Raw genomic sequence first — 20,759 nt, 5'->3', positions numbered from 1 at the left:
AAGACCAAATCTGCATATTTTACTTGTGTAAATATTTGCTTATATTGTCCTCTCAATTCATCTTTGCATGTAACTTCCTTGATCTTGAACTCCTCAACCTCTAAAACAATGAGAAATAGATTTCTTTTTTTAACCATCCAGTTTATGGTATTTTGTTATAACACCATGAATAGACAAAGACAACAACACAGGATAGGTGAAAGTCAACTTCTGTTTTTCCCATGTTATAGTCATTCAATCCTGAAACATTTAATGACAAGACTCTCCTTTCCTTGCTATTATACTTTGCACCGCCCCTTTTGTCATAATTTGTGTTCATATATATGTGAATCTGTTTCTGACATCTCTTTTATGTTCTGTTGGTTTGTTTGCTTATCCTTGTGTCAATACCACACTGTCTTATTTATTACCTTTGCAAGACACTTTTGAAAACAACTACAAGATTTGAAAAGCAACCTGATACCTAATTACGGTCATTTCTCTTACCTTGTTCTTTTTTGTAAAAATATCTTACCTATTCTTGGTTCTGGGCATTTCTGTATTCATATTAGAGTTGTATGTCAAGTTCCTTAAATAAATTTGATGGAATTTTAATTTGAATTCTATCAACTTTATAAATAAATTTAGAACAAGCAACATAATTAAAATTTTTATAATATTGTCTTTCAGTCTATGTACGTGACGTATCTCTCCATTTGTTTAGGTCTTCTAAAATGTCTCAGTAAAGTTAATTTCCTTGTAGAAATCTTACACCTTTGTCAAATTTGTTTTAATTTCATTTTCTCATTGTTGCTTATACACAGAAATGTGAAAGCTTTTTGTTGCTGACGATACTTTCTTTACCCAGTGACCTTACTTAGGACAAAAGCTGTAGAATCTTTTGGATTTTGACCATATCGTCTATCAATATAACAGTTTTATCTCTTCAAATAACTATACGTTTTGTTTCTCTTTCTTGATTATTGCACTAGCTAAGACTTCCAGTGCAATACACAGAGTAGGGATAGTCAGGATTCTTATTCTTGTTCCCAATCTTAAAAGGAAAGCTTTCAATTTGCATCATTTCATATATTTTCTGTGTTTGGTGATAACCTCTATCACATTCAGGGAGTTTCCTTTTGTTATTACTTTACTAAGAGCTTTTATCACAAATATTAATTTTTTTTTCCGAGACAAGAGTTTTGCTCTTGTTGCCCAGGCTGGAGTGCAGTGGCACGATCTCAGCTCACTGCAACCTCTGCCTCCCAGGTTCAAGTAATTCTCCTGCCTTGGCCTCCCAAGTAGCTGGGATTACAGCCATGCACCAGCATGCCTAGCTAGTTTTTGTATTTTTAGTAGAGGCGGGGTTTCACCACGTTAGTCAGGCTGGTCTCAAACTCCTGACCACAGGTGATCCACCTGCCTCGGCCTCCCAAAGTGCTGGGAGCCAGAATGCTAGGCCTACAAATATTAAATTTTATAAAAGCTTTTGCTGCATTGTTTGGGGTGATTATTTGAATTTGTTCTATGTAATCTGTTAATGGGATAAATTTTATGGATTGATTTTGCTAACGTACCAAATTTTCATTCCTGTGACAAAACCAACATGATTGTAATGCATTTTCCTTATATATCTATTTCTGGATTTGGTTTGTTAGAGTTTTATTTAATATATGTTTGTCTATGTTCATGAGAGAGATTGACCTGAAATCCTTTCTTGAACTCTCAAGTTACATCAAAGTTATGTTAGCCTCAAAAACAAATTGAAGAGTAGCCCTTCTTTTTTTGTAATCTTGTATATTTTATGGAGTTTTGAAAGTGTTTATTCCTTGAATATTTGATAGAATTCTCCAATGAAATCTCTTGGCCTGGAATTTTGTTGTTGTTGCTGTTGGGTTTTTGTAGGAGTATTTTTTTATTGTTGATTCAATCAAAATGTATTTAACAGTGATATAATTCTTCAGATTTTATATTTCTTCATTGACATAGTTTTGGTACATTATATTTTTATAGAAATACATCCATTTCTTCTAAATTTTTAATATTTTTGGATATGTTTTCCATATTATTGTCCATTTAATGTCTGCAGCATCTGTAATACCTCCTTTTGCATTCCTGATATTATTATACCTTGTCTCTTTTTTCTTTATCACTCTTAGCAGAGTTTCTCAATTGTTTTACTCTTTATAAATAACCTTTGATTTTTAATCTTTTCTATTTTGTGTTTATTACCTAATTTTATTACTTTCTGCTCTTTGTTAACCCTCTCCTTTCTTTCATGTTGCTGTTCTTTTTTCTGACTTCTTGAAATAGAAGCATGACTCAAATTTTCACCTTCTCTTTTTTCCGAATGCATGCATTCTTCAATGTTGTAAATTTTTCCCTATGTCTTGACATAACTTTAGTATACATTTTGATATATGGCGTGCTATTATTTAGTTCAAATTATTTTCCTTTTTTTTTTTTTTCCTGAGACAGGGTCTCACTCTTTCACACAGGCTGAAATGCAGTGGCACAATCTCAGCTCACTGCAACCTCCGCCTCCCAGGTTCAAGCAATTTTCCTGCCTCAACCTCCCAAGTAGCTAGGACCACAGATGCCCACCACCACAAATGGCTAATTTTTGTGTTTTTTGTAGAGACAGGGTTTCATTATGTTGCCCAGTCTGGTCTTGAACTCCTGGACTCAAGCAACTGATCCTCCTGCCTTGGCCTCCCAAAATGCTGAGATTATAGGAGTAAGCCACTGCACCTGGCCTCAAATTATTTAATAATATTTATTATCTTTTTTAATCTACATGTTATGTATAAGTACATTTTCATATAAATTCTAAAGTTCTTAAACATATCCAGTCATTTTAGTTATTTTTTTCTTAATTGTTTCTATGTTTCATAGATTTAGAAACAGTAGATAGCTCAGTTTCAGGCCATTTCATTCATTGATACTTAGTGTAATTCAAAATATACTGGGATTTGTTTTTATTGTATTATTTAGTACTTTCTATTTCTGACATCTTTGCTTTATTCCTTTTTTTCTTTCTCATCTTTTTAATTCATTTGGTATTTTTTTAATCATTCTACTTTTTTCCCCAATATTTGGAAATTAATTACTTATATTATTTTGGTGACTACCCTACCTGTTATACCACATATACTTAGGAAGTCTGAAGTTAATCAAAGCTTTTATTCTCCTCCCAGAAAACTCAAGAACCTTGAAACATATTAGCACCATTAATTTCTCTTACCCAGCTTATATATTATTGTTGACAGGTTAATTACTATTTAGTAAAAAATATATTACTGTAATGAACTATATATGAACAATAATAAATGTAAAACAAAATAATATATATGAACAGTAATATATTTATTGTATATTACTGAATGTATGAGATACTAGAAGCAATGTAGAACAAAGTAATAAATATATATGAACAATACTGTTCTCATACATTCCATCTGGGACTACTTTCCTTATGTCTGAATTATGTCTTTCAGAAGTTCCTTTGGTAAAGATCTATTGGTGATGAATTCTCAACTGCTGCTCATAAAATATATTTACTTTTTGTTTATTCTTGAAAGATACTTTTGCTGGGTATGGAATTCCAAGTTGACAGGTATTTTCTTCTAGAACATTAAAGATAACATCTTTGGGAGCTGTGAACTGACAAAACATCAAGAGTTTACGCAATGATAAGAGACATGAGAGTTCCAGTTGACCAGAGTGGAACATCCTTGTTGAACACCCAGGGTGTACAATAAAGATTTCAGGATCACTTTATCCTATTGTTAAAATTAAACTAGCCTAGAGTAAAAAGAATTGAAAATCTGTCTTGATAAAGCTAAAAACAAGCTTCAAAAGGAACAAGGTGGTCCTCAAGTAACTTAACTACCTGCCAGAAAAAATCCAACACTTTTATTACTAGATAAACAAAAGCAGGAAAATGGTACCCAGAACCAGAAAAAAAGAAAAACAAAAACTAGCGCATCTAAACACACCCAGAAATGGCCAGGCGCGGTGGCTCACACCTGTGATCCCAGCATTTTGGGAGGCTGAGGCGGGTGGATCACGAGGTCAGGAGATCGAGACCACGGTGAAACCCTGTCTCTACTAAAAATACAAAAAATTAGCCGGGCACGGTGGTGGGCGCCTGTAGTCCCAGGTAGTTGTGAGGCTGAGGCAGGAGAATGGTGTCAACTCGGGAGGCAGAGCTTGCAGTGAGCTGAGATCTCGCCACTGCATTCCAGTCTGGGTGAACAGAGCAAGACTCTGTCTCAAAAAAAAAAAAATAGAAACACACCCAGAAATGAGAGGGGATACAATTATTAATTTTTTTATTTTTATTAATTAATTAAAAGTATTAAAAGATGAGAACTTTAAACCAGCCGTTGTAAATATTCTTAGTGATTTAAAGGAACACATGAAGATGATAAGGAGAGAAATGGAAGATGCAGAAAAGGAAACAATGGAAACCTGTGGATGAAAAATATTAGAGAATTTAAAAACTCACAAAATGGGATTAACAGCAGATCATACACTGCACAAGAAGAGATCAGAGAACTTGAAGAGAGCAAAAGAAACCATCCAAAAATGAAACATAGTGAGAAAAAAAGACCAAAGAAAAATTATGCACAGAGAGCCTCAGAAACCTTAGGGACGATAGCAAGCAGTATAAAATACATACAAGTATAGTCCCAGGAGGGCAGGGATGGGAGTGTGGGAGTGTTTTAAGAAATAATGGGCCAGACACGGTGGCTCATGCCTGTAATCGTAGCACTTTGGGAGGCCGAGGCAGGTGGATCACCTGAGGTCAGGAGTTCAAGACCAGCCTGGCCAACATGGTAAAACCCCATCTCTACTAAAAATACAAAAATTATCCAGGAGTGGTGGCACATGCCTGTAATCTCAGCTCTTTGGGAGGCTGAGGCAGGAGACAGAGGTTGCAGTGAGCCAAGATCATGCCACTGCACTCCAGCCTGGATGACAGAGTAAGACTCCAGCTCCAAAAAAAAAAAAAAGAAAAGAACTAATGGGCAATTTTTTTCCAAACTTGATGAAAACCCTTTGTGTAGTTATCTGCTACTGCATAACAAATTGCTCCAAAATTTAGGGACTTAAAACAGCAAACATTTGTTTTCTCACCGTTTTTGAGGATTAGGAATCTAGACATGTTGGAATCAGAATGCCTCTGACTCAGGGTTTCTCATAAAGTTGCAGTCAATGTGTTGACTAAAGCTGCATTATCTCAAAGCTTGACCAGGAAAGGATCTGCTCCCAAGCTCACTCTGTAGCTGTTGGCAGGCCTCAGGTCTTCACTGACATTGGCAGGAGACATCAGTTCCTTGCCTTGTTGGTCTCTTCATGGGTCTAAAATGTTGTAGCTTGCTTCCCTCAGAGTGAGGAGAGAGGGGGAGCGAGTGAGGGAGAAAGGGAAGGAAGTTAAGAGAGAGAAAGTAAAACAAAGGTCAAGATCTTTGTGTAAGCTAATCTTGAAAGTGACATCACATCACGTTAACCATATTCTGTCAATTAGAAGTGAGTCCCTGGGTAGAGCCCCAAAGGTGAGACTTCATAAGGACCTCATAAGGTAGGGATCATTGAGGTTCGTTTCAGTGCTTACCTGCCACACCATTACATCACACCATACACAAAAATAACCTGAAATGAATCCTAGACCTAAGCATAAAAAAGGAAAACAATAAAATATCTAAAAGAAAATCTTATGATAAGCAAAAATTTCTTCCAAGACACAAGAATAAATAACAAAAAATTTGATAAAGTGGACTATATTAAATTAAAAACTTCTGGCCAGGTGCGGTGGCTCATGCCTGTAATCCCAACACTTTTAGAGGTCAAGGTGGGCAGATCAGCTTGACGCTACAAGTTCAAAACCAGTCTGGCTAACAAGAGGAAACCCCCCTCTCTACTAAAATTGTGAAAAATTAGCCAGGTATGGTGGCACACCCCTGTAATCCCAGCTACTCAGGAAGCTGAAGAGTGAGAATTGCTTGAGCCTGGGAAGTGGTGAGCCGAGATGGTGCTACTGCACTCCAGCCTGAGCCACAGAGCAAGAGTCTGTCTTAAATATAAATAAATAATAAACAATAAAAATAAATAAAATTTAAAAAACGTCTGCTTTTCAAAAGCCACCATTAAGAAAATGAAAAAAGACCATGAGAAAAAAATTGCAATTAGTGTATCTGACAAAGGACTTGATTTTTTAATCTCTCAACTCAGTAATAATAGACAATTTTACTATAAAGTTAAATGTGTACTCATCATACAAACATGCAGTTTTACTCACAGATGTTAGCCAAGAGAAATGAAAACACATCCACACAGAGACCAACCTGAGCAACATAGTGAGACCTCATCTCTACAAAATAAAAAATAATAAAATTAACCAGGCATGGCAGTGCATGCCTAAAGCCTCAGCTACTTGGGAGGCTGAGGTGGGAGGATCACCTGAGCCCGGGAATTTGCAGCTGTGAACCCTGATCATGCCACTGCACTCCAGCCTGGGCAGCAGACCAAGACTCTTTCCAAAAATAAAACCAAAATATATTGACACAAAAAACGTGTACACGAGTATTTATAGATATTTTATTTATAATGGCTGAAAATGAGAACCCAAATGTACATCACCAGGTGCATGGATAAACTCTCAGAAATAAAAAGGAATAAACCACTGATACACACAACAACATGGATGAATGTCAAAAACGAGATTGAAAATTAAGAAACCAAACATAGAAGACTACATACTGTATGATCCCATATGTGTGAAGAGAAAGCAATTCTAATTTATAATGATAAAACACTTTGGATGCATAGGACTGGGATTTCATGGGTGGGGCAGTGACTGCAAAAGGGAAGAGGGACCTTTTTAGGGAGATGGAGTCTCGCTCTGTCGCCCAGGCTGGAGTGCAGTGGCACGATCTCGGTTCACTGCAACCTCCGCCTCATGGGTTCAAGCTATTCTTTTGCCACAGCCTCCCAAGTAGCTGGGACTACAGGCATGTGCCACCACGCCCAGCTAATTTTTGTATTTTTAGTAGAGATGAGGTTTCATCGTATTGGCCAGGCTGGTCTCAAATTCCTGACCTCAAGTGATCCACCCACCTCAGCCTCCCAAAGTGCTGGGATTATAGGCGTGAGCCACCGCACTCGGCTTATTCTATATCTTAATTCCTGTGGTAGTTACATGAGTGTATGCTTTTGTCAGATCTCACCAAACTACACTCAAAATGGCTGCACCTTATTTCCCACAATTAGGAATAAGGTTGATTTTAAAACCAAAATAAATATTGCCTTTGCATGATTCACTGTCTCCTGTCCTCCTGAGATTCTGATCAAAGGTATTTTAAACTTTTATTGTGCATTTCTTTGTCTCTCACCCTCTTTATTTTTCATCTTTTTTCATTGTGCTACATTCACACAGTCTCTTCTGATCTGTTATTTTACAAATTATCTTTTTTAATGTTCAATTTGCTGTTGTATATTTTCAAGGGATTGGTTGGTTGGTTGGTTAACTATTATTTTAGGTTCATGGATACATGAGCAGGTTTGTTGTATAGGGAACTTGCATGTCACAAGGGTTTGGTATACCTATTATTTTGTTACACAGACAACAAACATAGTACTTGATAGTTTTCTGATCCTCTCCCTACTCCCACCCTCCACCCTCAAGTAGGTGTCTGCTGTTTCCTTCTTTGTGTTCATGTATACTCAATATTTAGCTCCCACTTGTGAGAGCATGCAGTATTTGTTTTTCTGTTCCTGTGTTAGTTCACTTAGGACTATGGCCTCCAACTCCATCCATGTTGCTACAAAGGACATAATCTCATTCTTTTTTATGACTGCATTGTATTCCATGGTGTATGTGTACCATATTTTTTTTATCCAGTCTACCATTGATGGGCATTTAGGTTGATTTTGTGACTTTGCTCTTGTGAATAGTGCCACAATGAATCTACACATGCATGTATCTTTGTGGTAACAATAATTTATATTCCTTGGGGCATATACCTAATAATGGGAATGCTGGGTTGAATGGTATACTTCTGTTTTAAGTTCTTTGAGAAATCTCCAAACTGCTTTCCACAGTAGCTGAACTAGTTTCCATTTGCACCAGCAGTGGATAAGCATTCCCTTTTCTCTGCAACCTTGCCAGCATCTGTTATTTTTTTGACTTTTTAATAATATCAATTCTGATGTGTGTGAGATAGTATCTCATTGTGGTTTTGATTTGCATTTCTATAATGATCAGTGATGTTGGGCATTTTTTCACATGCTTGTTGGCCACATATATGTCTTCTTTTGAAAGTGTCTGTTCATATCCTTTGCCCACTTTATAATGGGGTTGTTTGTTTTTTTCTTGTAAATTTGTTTAAGTATCTTGTAGATTCTGGATATTAGACTTTTATAGCATGTATAGTTTGCAAATATTCTCTCCATTCTGTAGATTGTCTATTTACTCGGTTGATAGTTTCTTTTGCTGTGCAGAAGCTCTTTAGTTTAATTAGGTCCACATGTCAACTTTAATTTTTGTTGCAACTGCTCTTGGAGTCTTCGCCATAAAATCTTTGCCAGGGCCTATGTCCAGATGGTATTCCCTAGGTTATCTTTCTGGGTTTTTGTAGTTTTATTTTACATTTAATTTTATAATCAACCTTAAGAAGATTTTTGTATATGATATTAGGAGTCCGCCTTCAGTCTTCCATGACTATTGGCATGACAATAGTTATGTCAGCACCATCTATTGAATAGGGAGTTCTTTCCCTATTACTTGTTTTTGTCTACTTTGTCAAAGATTAAATGGTTGTAGGTGTGTGACTTTATTTCTGGGCTGTCTATTCTGTTTCATTGGTCTATTTGTCTTATTTTTTACCAGCACCATGCTGTTTTGGTTGCTGTGGCCTTGTAGTATAGTTTTAAGTTTGTTAACATGGTGACTCCAGCTTTGTTCTTTTAGTTTAGGATTGCCTTGGCTATTCAATCTCTTTTTTGGTTCCATATGAATTTTTAAATAGTTAAGTAGGCTTTTTTTCTAATTCTGTGAAAAATGTCATTGGTAGTTTGATAGGAATAGTGTTGAATCTGTAAATTGCTTTGGGCAATATGACCATTTTAACAATATTGATTCTTCCTAGCCATAGCATGGAATGCTTTTTCATTCATTTGTATCATCCCCAATTTCTCTGAGCAGTGTTTTGTTATTCTCATAGAGATCTTTCTCGTCCCTGGTTAGCTATATTCCTATTTTATTCATTTTGTGGCTCTTGTGAATGGGATTGTGTTCTTGATTTGGGTCTCAGCTTAGATGTCACTGATGTATAGAAATGCAATGGATTTTGGTACATTAATATTGTATCCTGAAACTTTGCTGAAGACATCAGATCTAGGAGCTTGTGGGCAGAGACTAATGGGTTTTCTAGGTCTAGAATTATATCATCCATAAAGAGAGATAGTTTGACTTCCTCTCTTCCTATTTGGATGCCCTTTACTTCTTCCTTTTGCTTCATTGCTCTGCCTAGGATTCCAGTACTATGTTGAATAGGAGTAGTGAGAGTGGGCATCCTTGTCTTGTTCCAGTTCTCAGGGGGATGCTTCCAGCTTTTGCCCATTCATTAAGATGTTATCTGTGGGTCTATCATATACGGCTTTTATAATTTTGAGATATGTTCCTTCAATGCCTAGTTTTTTGAGGGTTTTTAACATGAGGGGATGTTGAATTTTATCAAAAGCCTTTTCTAGACTGGACACAGTGGCTCACACCCAGCACTTTAGGAGGCCAAGGCAGGCAGATCACTTGAGGCTAGGACTTCAAGACCAGCCTGGCCAACATGGCAAAGCCCCATCTCTACTAAAAATACAAAAATTATCTGGGCATGGTGGCGTGTGCCTGTAATCCCAGCTATTGAGGAGGCTGAGGCATGCGAATCATTTGAATCTGGGAGGCCAAGGTTTCACTTAGCTGATATTGTGCCACTGCACTCCAGCCCAGATGACAGAGCAAAGAGACTTTTCTGCATCTGCTGAGATCATAGTGTGGTTTTTGTTTTTAGTTCTGTTTATGTGGTGAATCACATTTCTTGATTTGTGTATGTTGAACCAACCTTGCATCCCAGGAATAAAGCTTACTTGATTGTGGCAGATTATCTTTTTGATGTCCTGCTGGATTCAGTTTACTATATTTGTTGAGGATTTTTGCATCTGTGATCATCAGGAATATTGACCTGAAATTTTCTTTTTTTCTTGTGTCTCTGCCAGATTTTGATACCAGGATGATTCTGGCCTCATAGATTGAGTTAAACAGAAGTCCTTTCTCCTCAGTTTTTTGGAATAGTTTCAGTAGGAATGGCATCAGCTCTTCTCTATACATGTGGTAGAATTTGGCTGTGAATCCTTCTGACCCTGGGATTTTTCTAGTTGATAGGCTTTTTATTATTGATTCATTTTCTGAAGTCACTGTCTGTTGGTCTGTTCAGGGATTCAATTTCTTCCTGGTTCAATATTGGAAGGTTGTATGTTTCCAAGAATTTATCCATTTCTAGGTTTTCTGGTTTGCGTGCATAGAGATGTTCATGGTAGTCTCTGAGGTTTTTGTTTGTTTGTTTGTTTGTTGTATTTCTGTGGGCTTAATAGTAATATTCCCATGTCATTATGATTATTTATTTGGATCTTCTCTCTTTTACTTTATTAGTCTAGCTGGTGGTCTATCAATCTTATTTATTCTTTCAAAAACCAACTTCTGGATTTGTTGATCTTTACTATGGTTTTTTGCATATCTGTTTTCCTTCAGTTCAGCTCTGATTTTTGTTATTTATTGTCTTCTGCTCGCTCTGAGGTGGGTTTGCCCTTGTTTCTCTAGTTCCTCTAGGTGTGATGTTAAGTTGTTAATTTGAGGTCTTTCTAATTTTTTTAGGGCGTTTAGCCCTATAACTTCCGCTTAACACTGCTTTAGCTGTGTCCCCAAGATTCTGGTATGTTGTATCTTTGTTCTCATTAGTTTCAAATAATTTCTTGGTTTCTGCCTTAGTTTTTTGGTTTCCCAAAAAGTCATTCAGGAGCAGGTTGTTTAATTTCCATGTAATCATATGATTATGAGCAATTTCCTTAGTATTGATTTTTATTTTTATGGTCTTGCACTGTGGTCCAAGAGTGTGTTTAGTATGATTTTTTTTTTAATTTTCTGAGGATTGTTTTACAGCTGATTGTGGTCAATTTTAGAGTATGTGCCATGTGCAGATAAGAAGAATGTATATTCTGTTTGTTTTGGGTGGAGAGGTCTATAAATATCTGTTAGGCCAATTTGGTAAAATGTTCTGTGCAGATCCTGAATATCTTTGTTAGTTTTCTGATTTGATCATCTGTCTAATATTGTCAGTGGGGTGTTGGAGTTTCCCACTATCATTGTGTGGTTATCTAAGTCTCTTTGTAGTTCTCTAAGAATTAACCTTATGAATCTGGGTGCTTCTGTGCTGGATGCATATATATTTAGGATAGTTAGGTCTTCTTGTTGAATTGAACCTTTTACCATTACGTAATGTTCTTCTTTGTCTTTTTTGATCATTGTGGGTTTAAAGACTGTTTTGTCTGAAATTAGAATAGCAATCCCTGCTTTTTTCTGTTTTCCATTTGTTTGGTTTTTCTCCATTCCTTTACTTTGAGCCTATGGGTATCTTTGCATGTGAGATGGGTTCCTTGTAGATCACATGGAGTTGGGTCTTGCTTCTTCATCCAGCTTACCACTCTGTGCCCTTTAATTTGGGGCATTTAGCCCATTTACATTCAGAGTTAATATTGATATGTGGAGGATTGATCCTAGATCATACATTTGATCTCTTTATATAATCCTGTATTTCTCAGAAGCTTTATTCGTTCTTCTCTGTTGTTTTTTCTTTGTTTTTATCTGAGTTATTTCAGAAAAGCCAGTCTTCAGACTCTGAGATTCTTTCCTCAGGTTGGTTGATTCCGCTGTTAATACTTGTGATTGATTGTATTATGAAATTCTTGAAGTGAGTTTTTCAGTTCTATCAGTTCAGTTTGGTTCTTTCTTAAAATGATCATTTTGTGGTTTATGTCCTGTATCATTTTATTGTGTTTCTTAGTTTCAAAGTTTGTTTCTGATCACTCCAATATCTGTTATCAGACAGATCTGTTTCTTTTGGTTCCTAAGCATCTTGTCTGGTTTCTCTATTTATTAGTAATTGCCCTTGAAAATTTTTGTTATAAAGCTTCCATAGGGCCGGGCGCGGTGGCTCAAGCCTGTAATCGCAGCACTTTGGGAGGCCGAGGCGGGTGGATCACGAGGTCAGGAGATCGAGACCATCCTGGCTAACATGGTGAAACCCCGTCTCTACTAAAAATACAAAAAACTAGCCGGGCGTGGTGGCGGGCGCCTGTAGTCCCAGCTACTCGGAGGCTGAGGCAGGAGAATGGCGTGAACCTGAGAGGCGGAGCTTGCAGTGAGCCGAGATCGCGCCACTGCACTCCAGCCTGGGTGACACAGCGCGAGACTCTGTCTCAAAAAAAAAAAAAAAAAAAAAAAAAAAAAAAAAAAAAAAANAGAAACTTTGCCTTTGCCTCTTCTGAGTGCCTGAGAGCACTACTGGGTGTGAGAACTTCAACTAAGGGTGGGGTTTCTTTGCTTTGTTAATTTTGAGGTATATCTGTGGTCTGTGGCCACAGAAGATTATATTTTTTCTTCTGCTTTGTTCATAACCAAAGTAGCTTCCCTGTAGTCCTGTGACTTTGAGAGAAGTAGCATGCATTCAGATATGGTTCACCTTTACCTTGAAGGGATGCTCTTTTGGGATACCAGATCAATGATGGAGAGGTTCTCTCCACCACACCCACTCTTAGTGGTAACAGAGTCAGATCCCAAGTGTGGAGTATTGTAAATGCCATCCTGGAAAGGGGAAGCATTGGTGCTCCAAGATTCTGTTAGGTTTTCTCATTATAAGCTTTCATTCAGAAATTGTCTTGGAACATTTTCACTATATTTTCCTGTGTTTAATGCTTTTACAGAGTTGTAGTGGAGTTTTTAGTGAATTGATTAATCTGAATAATTTAATATGCCTTTACTGGATCCAAACATATATTCTTTAAAACTATCCCACCTCACTTAGCACAGTAATCGGGAACTTGGCTTCCAACAATTTTTGTCCCATACAGAGTTTGTATATGTCTGTGATCAATTACAGCATCCTGGAAATTGAAATGGACTGTGGCTCTAAAATAAATTATCAGAACTGTTGCTGGGAATTAGTTTCAGGATCATTAAAACCAATGTGGCACCTATATAATACATAATAATTAAGAAACAGTAGTTGATCTTAGTATTATTTCTTGACTAAAATAAATATGTTGTGTACCATTATATTTTAACTATATTACTTTGCATGAGATGGTGAGGCCAGATGCAGATGAAGAGAAAGAAAATGGAAAGAGTTTTACAATTTGTTATACTCACAGTTCTCTGGACAAACACTGCACACCACACAGGATCACTCAGGGGAAGCACTGGGGTCAGTCATGAGGTAGAAGGTGAAGGGGGTAACTGTGAGCACATACTTTATTGTGGTTTTTACAGAAAGGAACAGATGTTGCCATGGTGAACAAGTTTTAGGTTGACTGATGTGAACAAGTTCAGTGGGCTCCATGCCATAGTGGCTGTTTCTGGTTTGGTTGGTTGGTTGGTTGGTTGGTTTTTTTTCTGTTTCCTGGCCCTAGAGTGATTATGGCAGATGTAGTGGCCCAGAATGTGAGAGCCCAATAAGGGATGTAGTTGGAGTTGTACACTCAGCTGCTCAAAATAGAAACTGACCAGCCTCTTTGCCAGGGTCTCAAAACTCAAGACTTAAATGTCTTGACAAGTCAGAAATAAGTCAAGACATGTAACTATATTATACCTTGAAGCAACTCATAGTATAGGATCCTAAGCCTATGATACAAGGACGCATTGCTCTAATGGACCAAAAGTGCCTAACCTTGTTCTATTTTTACACTGTGTTGAAACGGTAGCTGAAAAGTAAGGGTCTGTTGCATTGGCTGAAATCTTCAAAACATCTTGAAAAAATGTACCATAATTTTTAACTGTGTTTCTTCCTTAATGATGGACTGCCTGTGCTGAGGATGTCCTGTAAAGACTTAATATCCCACTTTCTAGCATACTAGCTTTTTCATCAGTCAGTATGCTTTGGTGATTAGAAACTGTAAATCTACTCAGAGAAAGCTTCTGCCACTTGGCAGATATTTTGCGTCAAGTTTAAGAGAAAGGCAGTGCTACTCCTTTATTGGTTTCATTACATTTGATTTTCCCATTGTTTTCAGAACAAAAAAAGTAACAAATCAATTTGGTTTAATGTCATTCTTATATTAAAAATAACATGTAGACTATTAAAATGATATATATTAACTCTGCAGTAATAGAAGCTCATTAATATTTTATATGCTTGCTTTAATGTATTTATACACTTGCCTGAAAATATCCAAATCTGCTCTGATTCAGAATTTTAGTACCCCTGTAAAAGTATTCAGCAGTATTATTAGTATCTTGGCTGTCCATCTTTTCACTCTTTTAAGTTCAGGATTATAACTTGCAATTTAAAATGTCTAATACTTCAGTCTGCAGATGTATACAAATGGATCCAGAAACAAAAGCAGATCCCTTAAAACTCAGTTTAATTTATGTAACAAACAACTGAGTGACCATTCTTTTCCAAGCATTCTGCTAAATGCTAGAAACACAAGACGAGTAAGGCTTTGCCACTAAGAACTTATTCTATCCCATTGCCTATTTTTGTTTCTCGAAACTAGCATTCATCACTGTCAGTAATTATGCTTTATACTTGTTTCTTTTACATGTTTTAAAATATTCTGTCTTTCCTATGGGACTATCAGCTCCATAAAGTTTGTTTTATTCCTTACTGTATCCCTAGCTCTTAAAAGAGTGTCCAGATCCCTAGCTTTTAAAAGAGTGTCCAGCAGTAGTAGATACGCAGAACATATTTTTTAAATGAATGCATGAAAGCTAGTGAATTTTATCAATTATTGTTTCTTTTCTAGGCCAAACTCTTCTTCCAATTTTTATCCTTTCTGGTCAAAGTTAGAATTTTAGCTTTTTGAAATGCATTTGAACTTTTAAAACATAATATAATGCACCCCCAGTATTTAACAGACCTAAGAAACTTGAATTACCATAATTGTACCACTGCTGTATAATGAGACTTGTTTCTCATCTTACGAACTTGAAAATGCTATTGATTCTAAGAATTATTATGAAGACCATTGATAATAAAGGAATACATAGTCCTTATGTTCATAAGCACTAGGATTAACTGGGTGAGATAATTTTTAAAAATCAATATTGCTAATAATTAAGGTCATACTTCCAGAGAAGAAATATTACACAAAACATTGCAGCTAGGATTATTCAATTTTTTGAACTCCTGTTCTGAAATCTAGAAAAGTACACATTGGCCATATAACACAGACCTCGGTGAACTGTGCATGTGTGTCCACAGGCACCAGTCCACTGGAAATTGTTGGGAGAGAGTATTTGTTGAATGGGTATCTGTATATGAACATAACTATCTGTGTAAGCATAATAGTCCATAGTACAGTGTTGGGTGCTTGATAATGATTCTTTAAGTGTTTATAGGTAATTTATTTAAGAATTATTGAAATGTCATTTTTAAAGGAGTTTGCTAGCCAGCAGTGCAACACCAAAGAAGAATCCTTTCAACTTGAATTCTAGTATACAGTGCCCAATTATGAGCAAGGAGAGTGGCCCATATATGACTAACTTAAAGGAGTTTAGTAGAATGAGTTGTGTCAAAACACCTCATCAGTCTTGCTACTTGTTATCACACCATCATAGCTTAATTCATTTGAATACTGAAAATTGTTTGTTTTCATGGGCTTTTTGGCATTGCTTTTAACTAAAATTCAGATACGGTAGAAGAAACTATAGTTTCCAATAACCATGATCTTGAAAACAACCTAAGTGTGGTCCATAGAATGACAGATTGTTCCTCTCTCTGTATCCCCTTTCGTGCACCTCCATAGCCAGCTTTCGGGTATGGTTGATTCTTTCTCTTCTTTCTCCTTAATGTTTTTCAGATCTATTTGCCTTCATCCCCACTACCCCTATCTTAGATCAGGTCACCATCATCTCTTACCTCTCTTGCAAACTCTTCGTTTATCCCTGGACTGCAACAGCTTTTAGATCTGGCTCTTACATGTATATCCAATCTCATTTCTCATCACTTCCTATTTTTTTATTACTCTATTTAAGATTTTAGAGAAACTTCTATCACATTAAGGATTTTTTATTATAAAAGATAATATTACTAGGTTTTTTTTGTTGTTGTTATTGTTGTTGTTTTGTTTTGTTTTGTTTTGCTTTGCTTGGCTTTTTTGAGACGGAGTCTCGCTCTGTCGCCCAAGCTGGAGTATAGTGGCCGGATCTCGGCTCACTGCAAGCTCCACCTACTGGGTTCACGCCATTCTCCTGCCTCAGCCTCTGGAGTAGCTGAGACTACAGGCGCCCGCCACCACTCCTGGCTAATTTTTTTGTATTTTTAGTAGAGACGGGGTTTCACCGTGTTAATCAGGATGGTCTCAATCTCCTAATCTTGTGATCCACCCACCTCAGCCTCCCAGAGTGCTGAGATCACAGGCGTGAGCCACCGCGCCCAGCAATATTACTAGTTTTAAAGATCAAAATGATATCCAAATCACCCAGTGCTTTAGAAATAGCTGCTAAGTAGTAAGCCAGCTAGTCACTTCTCTTTGTGGGCGGTGGCAAGGAACGGGAGAGTACCAGTACTCTGATACCTGCTTTGCTGTTATCCAGCAAGGACTCATACCTTTTAAAAGACAATACCAGTGAACAAAACAGGCCAAAATCCCTGCCCCCATGGAGCTTTCATTCTAATAGGAGAGACAAACATACAACAAGAGAAATTAAATATGTGATAGATGGTAAGTGCTAAAGAGAAAACGCAGAAAAAGGCAATAGGCACTGTATGTATTTTTGAGAGTGCCTCATTTTAGAAGAGGTCAACAGGGATAATCATCCTCCACTCTCCTGCCCTTCTTTCTCTTCTTCCTTGGCCATCCACAGCCCTGTTTAAACATAACTCGTTGTCTTCTCTGTACCTTTACTCGTTCAGCTCAAGGTGGCTGGAAAAAACACACAGCCATTCTGGGTTGTCTCACTTTAAATTCATGACCACAGAAGGGGACTGTAGTGCTGCAAGACAATCATTTTATATATTCTACTCTCTTTGGTGACTATTTCATACCCTGTTTTTCTCTCCTCAAATCTTTTTGCAACTCCTCCCCCATCATCACTTTTAGTCAATAACTTCAATTCCTGTTTGACTGAGAAAAGAGAAGCAATCAGAAGGGAACTTCCGCAGTTTCCGACACTGCAGTTCTATTTTCCCATGCCTCTGTTTCCTGTCAACTCGGCTGTAATACTCCAGTGTAAGAACAAACTCTTCATTTGTCCCTAGATTTTATTTTTGTTTTGCTGTAGTGCCTCCTTGTTAGATGTTCAGTTAAATACAAAGAATTGTTTTTAAAAACAATTTTGCATAAAAACAGAATGCCAAATATAGCAACATGAAATGCTTAACTACCCTGAGAGAAATAAATAGAAATAATTCATGGAATAAGCAATTTGAAGCAAACCAACCAACCTTCTAAAGAAATTTCCTACTTAAGTGAAATCTTGGCTTTTAAATTTGTTTGAACTTTCTGCTAGCACTGGCCAGATACGCTCAGCAAATCACATTTGGTAACAAAGCCCTACCTCACCTAAATAGTCAAGATATAAGTTTGTATCTTGACCAGTGGTATATGTGAATCCAGTAAATCCAATAAATATCACTAGAATTTTTGCCATCTTTTTTTCTTTCTGTTTCAAAGCTTACCTCCTTTTCTACCCAGCCTTAAAAACCAAGTCTTGGTAAAGGACAACACATTGAGACTCCATCTCTATTTATATATATACAAAGAAGAAGGAGGAGGAGGGAGAAGAGAAGAAGGGGAAGGAGGGGGAAGAAGAGCAGGAGAGAAAAGCTCATGTACTTACTTTACTTTTACTTGCACAAAAAGATTACTAGTTCTAGAAGGCAGTTGATTTTAGGCAAGATTTATATATATGAATTGTATCCCTCCTTTTTGGAGAATATAAATAATACTGAAGATTATGCACGAAATCAATTAAATGTATCTACTGAAGTATTTTTACTGACCTATCTTACCTATTGGTCATAATATAAAATTCTATGACAGTCATAATAGATTTATAATTTTTTAAGTTAAAAAAATTTATTTTAAATTTTAATGAAAAAATACGTTACAAAGGTGATAATCTACCCTTGACATGCAATAGCATCCATATCGAGCATCAGCAGTTTGCTATATGCTATGTTGTAAAGTAACTGCTAGATGGTACTTCCATATCTCTGGGGAAGAATTCATTTGTTCTCCTTAGAAGTGGTTTTGTTTTTAGTGATTCAATGGTATAGTCTAAGTCTTGAACCAATTAGTTCTTTTATTAATAATAAATTACAAAATAAACTGCAGAACATTTTAAAAGCAAATGGCTCGTTTGATGCATTTGACTCTCCCTATAATGATTTCTCTATATATACCACAACTTTATGTATTCTAGCATTCATATCAAAAGTGTTATTACTCGCTTTCAAAATGAGCCTTTTCAGGTTAGGTCTCAGCATCCTGCTTCTCTGTGTGCATTACTGCAACGTATTAAGCATCAAAGCTTTCCGCCTGAAAATACAGCTTTTAAAAAGTGCTAGCATTCCTTGGTCTGTAAATTAACTGTATGCATTGAATCTTGAAAGTACTTGGCTGTTTGCCTCTGTCCTCTGTACTTCATAAGAACTGAATTCTTGTAAGTTGGCTATTTTCTTGCTTGCTTTTTGTCCACCTATTTGCTACAGTTAGGAGAATATTAGAGGCAAAACCAAATATAAGTATAGTCATGATATACGTAGTCCTCCCTTGACTTGTTTTATTCCCCGTGGAAACTTCTGTACCTTTTGGCAACTGACAATTAAATATGACTACCAGTACCTGTGATTTTTAAAATTATCCATAAGTAACTACAGTCAAAATTAAATGTAACACAAAATAAATAAAATAATTTTTTCATAGGAGGTAATTTTTCATCTTAGTATCAGAGAACTTAGGATCAGAAGCTTTTTAAAGATTTGAGTTTCTGTATGGTATCTTTTGGTTTGAAGTTTAATTTGTAGTATCTTATTAATTCATCTATAATTATCCACGCTCAACTACTACTCCTTTATCTTGCAATGTATGTATCACAAAGAATTTTGAGCTTCAAAGAAGAATCTGTTTTACTAGTTACCTTATTAGTGTATAGTATCCATAACTGCAGTATAGATCTACTAATGTTACTTAAATGAGAGATTGTTGTTACTATTTTATTTATTTATTTATTTATTTATTTATTTATATTTTTTTGAGACAGAGTTTCATTCTTATTGCCCAGGCTAGAGTGCAATGGCACAACCTTGGCTCACTGCAACCTCCACCTCCCGGATTCAAGCGATTCTCCTGCCTTAGCCTCCCAAGTACCTGGGGCTACAGGCGCCTGCCACCACACCCAGCTAATTTTTTGGATTTTTAGTAGAGATGGAGTTTCACCATGTTCGCCAGGCTGGTCTCAAACTACTGACCTCAGGAAATTCACCTGCCTCGGCCTCCCAAAGTGCTGGGATTACCGGCGTGAGCCACCACACCTGGTCTGTTGTTACTATTTTTATATATTAAATCAACAAACTTCTGTTAGAAAAAAATGAGATTTTCCCTACCAGATATCAAAATACATAAAACAGTATTGGCACAAGGATAGATAATTTGAACAGAATACAGAAAAAGAAAAAAAAATGTAAAATCAGAAATTTTGGTCATGACAATGGTGGCATTTCAAATCATTGGTGAAATAATGATGTTAGAAAGATAGTAACTCATTTAGAATATTCTTTATTTCATATATAAAATAAATTCCAGATGTATTAAAGAGCTAAGTATAAAAAGGAGTATATTAGAAGAAATAAAATTATTTTTATTCTCTTGGAATAGAGAAGACTTTCTAATCAAAACACAAAATCCAGAATCCAAAAAAGAAAAAGTGATTAATTGATCTAACCATAAAAATTAAAATTTTTATGAAGATACTAAACAAAGATAAATGACAGATGGGATACTGGAAAAATTTTTAAAGGGTTGATATGCAAAATTCATCAAGTTCCACATTAAAAGGTTAACAACCTAATAGAAAGATGGACAAAGTATGTGAACTCAGTGGTTCAAACAAAGCTCACAAAAGCATCAATGCAAATCTCCTTTAAACATGTCAAAGCAAGGTCAGCCTCACTTTTCATTAAAGAGATGCAAATTTAAGCAATAATTTTACCCAGCATATTGGCAAAATGTAGAAGATGGTTAACATCCAGCGTCTACAAATACATGGGGAAGCAGGAGTTGTCATACAGTAAGGGTGGGAATGTAAACTGGCAAATACTTTTTATAAGGTAATGTAGCAAAATCTAACTAAATTTAAACTGTACAGATCCTTTTGCAGTTCCTGGTACAGGAATCTGTCCTACAGAAATACTTGCGTGTGTATAAGCATGTGGTGACATACGTGTCCCTGCAGTTGGTCAGAGCCCTCACATCTTTAACTATGGCTCCTAAAGTGGCCGCCTTCACTC

General features: G+C 36.4%; 1 protein-coding gene across 1 annotated transcript in view; it reads left to right on the top strand.

Moving 5' to 3' along the window:
* Nucleotides 1-20,759, top strand: part of SCLT1 (sodium channel and clathrin linker 1) — a 211,044-nt gene that overhangs the window by 169,919 nt on the left and 20,366 nt on the right. The window lies entirely within an intron of this gene.

The sequence above is a fragment of the Theropithecus gelada genome, chromosome 5, assembly GCF_003255815.1.
Source record: "Theropithecus gelada isolate Dixy chromosome 5, Tgel_1.0, whole genome shotgun sequence".
NCBI lineage: Eukaryota > Metazoa > Chordata > Mammalia > Primates > Cercopithecidae > Theropithecus > Theropithecus gelada.
Note: the sequence above shows the minus strand (reverse complement) of the source record. Positions and strands in the feature narration are given on the sequence as shown.